The 7,189-nt window shown below is 46.9% G+C and overlaps 1 pseudogene; it reads right to left on the reverse strand.

Moving 5' to 3' along the window:
* Window positions 1-2,634: 2,634 nt before the first annotated feature.
* On the reverse strand, window positions 2,635-4,064 carry LOC146209457 (uncharacterized; annotated as a pseudogene).
* Between the last annotated feature and the right edge of the window lie 3,125 nt (window positions 4,065-7,189).

The raw sequence follows: 7,189 nt of genomic DNA on the forward strand, positions 1-7,189 counted from the left end.
GCGGAATTCGAAATGAGCTGGAAGGAAACTTATGGAACAAACACATACTGGCGATTCGACGACGACATGCAAGCTCTGTTAGGCCGGACTTAGCTTTCAAAGATGAAATACTGGCATTGTATGAATAGCAGGAATGAATGAATCTAGCTGCTCGATTCTGGAGGGATTCAAGTGAAGTTATCAGACAAATTTGGTTTGGACTCCAGATGGAGGATGCATATTCTAGTTTTGTTCGTATTAGTGACTTATATGCGAGAAGTTTTACGTCTGGTGGTGCGTGGCGCAAGTGCCGTCTTATGAAACCAAGAGATCAATTATCTGACGCTAGGATGTTGGTGATATGCGAGTTCCAGGTTAGATCTTCGAACAGAATTACGCCTAGGTATTTATAAGATTTGGTTAGTTCTACTCGGACGCCTGAGATTAAGTAGGGGGAAAATAATAGGGTTACGTTTGCGGTGAAACAACCCGTGCTCGCATTTAGTTGGATTAAGTTCCATGAGCCATTGGCTGCACCAGTCTTGTACACGGTTAAGTCGTTTTGAAGAGCTAGTTGATCAGATGTGTTAGTAACCGTGCGGTAGACGACGCAGTCATCGGAAAACATGCGGATTTTAGAAGTAATATGCGTGGGTAAGTCGTTCAAAATCAAAACTAATAGGGGCCAAGCACAGACCCTTGTGGGACGCCTGATGTTACTGGAAGAAAATCAGAAGACTGATTATTAACATAGACATGCGCTGTGCTAAAAATTCCTTTATCCATTCTAGTATATTATGGTGTAAATTTAACTGCGCAAGTTTTAGTATCAAGCGTTTGTGAGGCACTTTGTCGAAAGCTTTATCGAAGTCTAGAAACATTGAGTCAGTTTGAATGTTAGAATCGAGATTCATATGTAGATCATGAACAAAAATGGCTAATTGCGTTTCGCAGGAGAATCCCTTGCGAAAGCCATGCTGTGAAGGATGAAAAAAAAAAATTGTTCGAATCAAGAAATTTCATTATGTGAGAATAAATGATACGTTCCATGATTTTGCATGGTACACTAGTTAAAGAAATGGGGCGGTAGTTAAGGGGTGATTCTTTGTTACCTGATTTGTAGACTGGAATGACCTTTCCCATTTTCCAATCACTAGGCATGTTACCTGTGTGAAGTGATTGCATGAAAGGTAGTGAAAGGTTAGATGCGCAGACATGCCGAGTATTTTTTTAAGAGTTTGGAAGTGATTTCATCAGTACCTGCTGAGGATGACAACTTGATGTTTTCGATAATACAAGCGATCTAATGTGCAGAAAATGTGGTTCACGTCATTGGGGATATCGGATAAGCAGCTGCGGCAGATAGTGACACATCCATTTCTTTAGTGAAAACGGATGAGAACACAGAGTTAAATATATTTGCACATTTAACGTCGTGGGTCTCCTGCCCTAGTGCATTAGTAAGGGTGATAGCGCGTGTCTGTTGAGGGCTTAGTATTTGCCAGAATTTTCGTGGGTTTTTGATTAATATTCTCGGCAGGTCTGTCCCAAAAAATGCGCGTTTAGCGCTGCGGATAGATTTCAAATACGCATCCTCGGCTGCGTAATACGTGTTCCACGCGCATACGTTATGGTTGCGTTTAGCTGCATGGAATAGGCGCGTTTTCCTATTTTCAAGCGTTTTTAAAAATTTAGTAAACCATGGCTTATTTTGGTTAGCACGAACGTTATGCTGGGAATAAATTCGGTCGCTAATTCTGTAATTTTAGTTCTGAAAGTTAGCCAGTTTTCTTCAACGGATCGGTCCCGGAAGTTTGTTTCAAAGATAGTAAAAAATGTCTGAAGTTGGTTATTGATGGCTTCGTAATTACCTGTGTCGTAGAAGCGAATCGTCTTATGATAATTTTGGCGCAACTCTGGGACAAAAGTGAAAGTGGCATGCAAAACTTTGTGGTCGCTAATTTCGCGGAGATATGTAAGGGTTGATAAACTTTCAGGGTGATTTGTTAGCATTATGTCCAGAGCGTTAGAACATTCGCTCGTAACGCGTGTCAGCTTTGTTATTAATTGGGTGAGGTTAAAATTTAAACAAACGACAATGAAATCCTTTGATTCTGCGCTGCCTGATGTCATGTTTGGCCAGTTAATCATGAGGTAGTTGAAATCGCCAAAGAGAAGGGTGCGCGCGTTAGGGTATTTAGTGTTCAGTTCATCTAAGCAATCGCTAAGGCTGCACGCGAAGTTTGAATGGTTGTTAGGGGGTCGATAGCAAACACCTAGTATGATTATTTGAGGAGTGGAACGGCAGATAACCCACAATATTTCAAGCTCAGAATTGATGTTAATGATAGAACACGGTAACTGTTCGTTAGTAGCGATAAGAACGCCTCCGCCTCTGGAACTTTTGAGATCTTTCCGAAAAACATTAAAATTGGGTAAGTCGGCCAAAACTTCTAAATCACTGATATCTTTTGTTAGCCATGTTTCAGTTAGTATGAGTATGCTGCTTGCGGACGAGGAAACAAGATTAGAAATTCGTTCACGCTTGGGGAGGTAACTGCGAATGTTTGTGTAGATTATGGGAAAAAAAAGAACTGGAAGTTTACCTCGAGGAGTACTGCAAGAACTATTAGCTGCACGTTGACGAGTGGACTGCTACAAAATTTCTTTTACTGTCTGTGTTGCTTCATCAAAAGTGTAACGTTTAGAACCAATATGCAGTGTTTTGTGTCGTAGTGAGAAAGCTTTAGATGTGCTCCGAACGCAACGAAAAGTTTGCGTGCTGTGCGGACAGGGCGTGAAAAGTCTTGCCCGATGCTGTAGTCGGTCCCCTTAGCATGCATGTCTTAGGAGAGGATTGATTCTTTCGTTTTAAAGAAGGCAAATTTAACTATTATTGGGCGATAATGACCGGTTGAGTGACGTGCAAGACAGTGAGCACGCTCGATGTCTTTCGGGTCGATTGTTACTTGAAGTGTGTCACTGCAGTGGCGGAGGACTATTTCTTCAGATTGCGCATACGTTTCAGATGGGTTGTTTTCTGTGAGGTTATAAAAGATTAAATTGTTACGGCGTGAAAGATTTTCGGCATCGTCAATGCAGGCTTCCAAATCAGAGATTTGACTGGTTAGCGGACTTGTGTTCGTGTTTATCGTGTCTACGTCGGTGCGTAGGGCTAGAAATTCTTGATGGTGTTTTTCAAGATCAGCTAGTCCCTTGCTTAGGTCGGAGATTGTTAATTCCATAGATGTCAGCCGGTTTCGCAGAACCTGCACCTCGCTAATTAGCTGAGATTGACCGGCTGACAACTTTCTCAGCTCTTCGAGCACTTTGTCGGGGCCAGGGTTCAACTCGACGTCCCCGGCCAACAATAATTCATTCATTTCATTTCATTTATTAATACTGTCAGCCACCATAAGGGGCTGTAACAGGAGTGGAAAATACAAAACAAAAAATGAGCAATATAGAAGACGATGAAAATCAATAGTCAATCAAAAATTGTCTCTGAATACACACACAAACAAAACAAAAATGAATTACACTGAAATCAGAACAACAGCCATCCTACACAACAGCAATAGAACCTCATCACTCTGTGGTAGTACCATAGATGAAATTTTCTAAATGGCGTACAAATTCAGATAATGATGATGATCGAACAGCAGAATCTGGAAGAGAGTTCCAATCCTTACAAGTTCGCGGGAAATAACTAAACTTGAAGCAATTATTTTTTATAGCCGGCAATGGAATGAACCTACTATGACGATGCCTTGATGTCTAATTAGTTTTGATCTCAGAGTAGTCTGATTTATTAATTCTTAGATAATTATTGATAAGGAGGTAAAGAGTTTTTAGCGAACGAACGACATTAGCACAAACTACGGCAATAGAAAGGCAACACCATGGGCTCGGCAGCTGCAGAAGACAATAGTTGTTTGTTTTTCTGCATAAAGGCAGTACGGTTGACTGACCTGCATGACGAAGAGCGGCGGGTTGGATGACCGCATCGTGGCACAACCACCGAGCCCACAGGGCGCCGTCCGCGGGTGACTCGGCTTTATAGTAGCAGGTGTGGCAGTTGCTGTCGATGACAAAAAGGCGGGCCAAGGTAGGACGAGGATCAGTTCTGTCGGTGGCGCTGGCAAGCACTCTGAAGCCGCAAGTAGGTGGTGAAAGTAACCACCGAAAGGCTCCAATCGGAATGGCTCGGCGGGAGCCAGGGCATCCGAACAGTCAGGCAGCAGGCCGAAGAAGAGCATCTTGGTGACGAGGGGAAGAAACACCTGCATGACGAACAGCAGCGGGTTGGATGACCGCATCGTGGCACAACCACCGAGCCCACAGGGCGCCGTGCGCCGGTGTGGCAGTTACTGTCGATGACAAAAAGGCGGGCCAAGGTAGGACGAGGATCAGTTCTGTCGGTGGCGCTGGCAAGCACTCTGAAGCCGCAAGTAGGTGGTGAAAGTAACCACCGAAAGGCTCCAATTGGAATGGCTCGGCGGGAGCCAGGGCATCCGAACAGTCAGGCAGCAGGCCGAAGAAGAGCATCTTGGTGACGAGGGGAAGAAACACCTGCATGACGAAGAGCAGCGGGTTGGGTGACCGCATCGTGGCACAACCACCGAGCTCACAGGGCGCCGTGCGCAGGTGACTCAGCTCTATAGTAGCCGGTGTGGCAGTTACTGTCGATGACAAAAAGGCGGGCCAAGGTAGGTCGAGGATCAGTTCTGTCGGTGGCACTGGCAAGCACTCTGAAGCCGCAGGTAGATGGTGAAAGGAACCACCGCAACGCTCCAATCGGAATGGCTCGGCGGGAGCCAGGGCATCCGAAGAGTCAGGCAGCAGACCGAAAAGAGCATCTTGATGACGGGGAGAAAAAACACCTGCATGACGAAGAGCAGCGGGTTGGATGACCGCATCGTGGCACAGTCACCGAGCCCACTCATATCTATAACATTGCGACAGAAGATTTCACTGTTAGAACCACTCTGTCAAAAATTTTAAGAAGAAAGCCTTAACGGCTCATCGTTGTCAGCAAAAGTGCCACGCGTTTGCGGCGGCTCTGATACTTAAAAATAAATTAACTTTGTCTCCCACAAGGAAATCAAACCTCCATCCCGTGAATCCCCAGCCCAACGCTTTAACGCTGCACCACGCATCGAATTTTAATGGCTCATACTGTCGTGGAAAAAGTGTGTCCCGCTTTTGCGGCGGCTGTCGCGTGGACTTCCTTGGCGCGTGTTCAAGTGCGAGATTGCTGATGGCAGGAATGCTAGACAAGATGAGACTTCTGGAGGAAAGGCGCAGTATCTGTCACACACTCTCCGACAAGTGAGCATTTGGATGGTACTCCTTCACTCATGTCACGCGGCTCTCTTTGGCGCGCGTTCAAGTGTAGGATTGCCGATGGCAGGAACGCCAGACAAGATGAGACTTCTCTAGCTTTTGCCTTTCACTACTTTAGTCGCTAAAGTACCTCGTAACTTTTATTGCCTGAACTGGGCATAAGGCATAAAACGTGAGGAAACCAATAAAACATGTAGACACTAAAAATGGGGGTATGGGGCTCGGGCATCTCTTTTTGAGCCAGGTGATCAATCGCTGGCTGTGGTGGTGGTAGTTATTTATTGTATATACAAAAGGAAAGAAAAGGTGATCAATCGAGTTTTGCTTTTTCAGGACGTTTCCGACCCATTCTTGCGCACCGTCTGCCATTTTAGGCTGCGGTGCCTGTTGCCTGAGTTTGTTGTCTCCACCGAAGAAGTAGCGTGTGGTGGTGGTGGTGGTGGTGGTGGTGGTGGTAAGATCCTTTATTAGCTATGCAAGAGCCAAGAGGTATGTTTGGATCAGGCCATAGGGACCTGTTCTTACAAGCACTATAGGTGGACGCCCCTAGTTTGGGACCCCAATGGCGGTTGCTACCTTCAAAGATATCACGATGTACTATCAAAATTGTCATCGCCTTTACCCCAGCCCATGTAAAGGTCTCAAAAAGGCGGATGAGCGGCTCCTCCGCCTTTTCACCAATACACTGCTGTGCCCGGCAGCCCTAAAACATTTTGACCCCTCCTTTAGTGGCAGCTGCCCACACTGTGTAGCGGTGTCTTCTGACATCACATGGTGTGGGCCTGCCCCTCCAACCCGGCTATTCCCCCCATCCCCAACCCAACCCGGGAGAACTGGGAGGCGGTCCTGCTCGGCTGCCGCGACTTACAGGCCCAACAAGCCTTAGTCGGACGCGCCCGAGCGGCGGCAACCGCCACTGGGGTCCCCAACTAGGGACCTCCACCTAGTGCTTGTAAGGACCGGTCCCTTATGGGCCGATCCAAACATCCTTGTGTAAATAAATGTTCTTACCACCCGGGCGCGCCCGACTAAGGTTTTTTGGCCTCTAAATCGTGGCAACCGAGCAGGATCTAATACCAGTCCTCCCGGGGTGGGTTGGGGAGAGGGAGAATAGCCTTCTTGGAGGGTCAGGCCCGCACCATGTGATAGATGCCAGAAGACACCGCTCCACAATGTTCGCCGCTTGCGGCGGGGGTTGGCCTGTAACAACAAGGACCCTTCCCCTGATGGGGCTGGGACAGGTAGGTCGCCGCCAGCGGGGGCTGGCCTGTCACGAAATGTTTACCTGTTGTAGGCCATCATTGCACCCGTCACCGCTTCTGTGGTGGTGTACGACGGCCGTTGTTGCGGCGCGCGTCTTTCGCGCGCTCTTCTGTTTTCTTTCTTGTCTTTTTTCTCTCCTCTCTGCGCGAGGCAGCGGAGGTGGCTCAGCTACAGAGCCAGTAACAGGCCCGTGCATTTTCTTTTCTTTCTTTCTGCAGCCACACAAACAACAGCTCCACAATGTGGGCAGCTACGACTAAAGGAACGGTCAAAATGTTTTAGGGGGTGGATGGCTTATAGACACTGTCATGCCGATGCACGATCTGTATGTGATTATTTTGTTGAACAAGTGTATAAACTAAAAGAAATTTTGAAGCAGCAAGACGCCGCGGAGGAGGTCTTGAGTCTGATGGGCGAACTTGTAATGAAATTCCATTAGACACGGTTGTCAGCCAAGGGGCATCGCAATCACGATCTTTTACTGATGTATTTGTACCAATTCATGCAATAAATAAAAAAAATAAAAAGGGGGTGGAGCAGTGGTAAGACGCCCGACTACTGTCCGGAGTTCCCGGGTTCAAACCCGACCTCGGCGGCTGCG

This window comes from Amblyomma maculatum, chromosome 1 (genome assembly GCF_055883805.1).
Source record: "Amblyomma maculatum isolate TAMU_Amacu chromosome 1, ASM5588380v1, whole genome shotgun sequence".
Lineage (NCBI taxonomy): Eukaryota > Metazoa > Arthropoda > Arachnida > Ixodida > Ixodidae > Amblyomma > Amblyomma maculatum.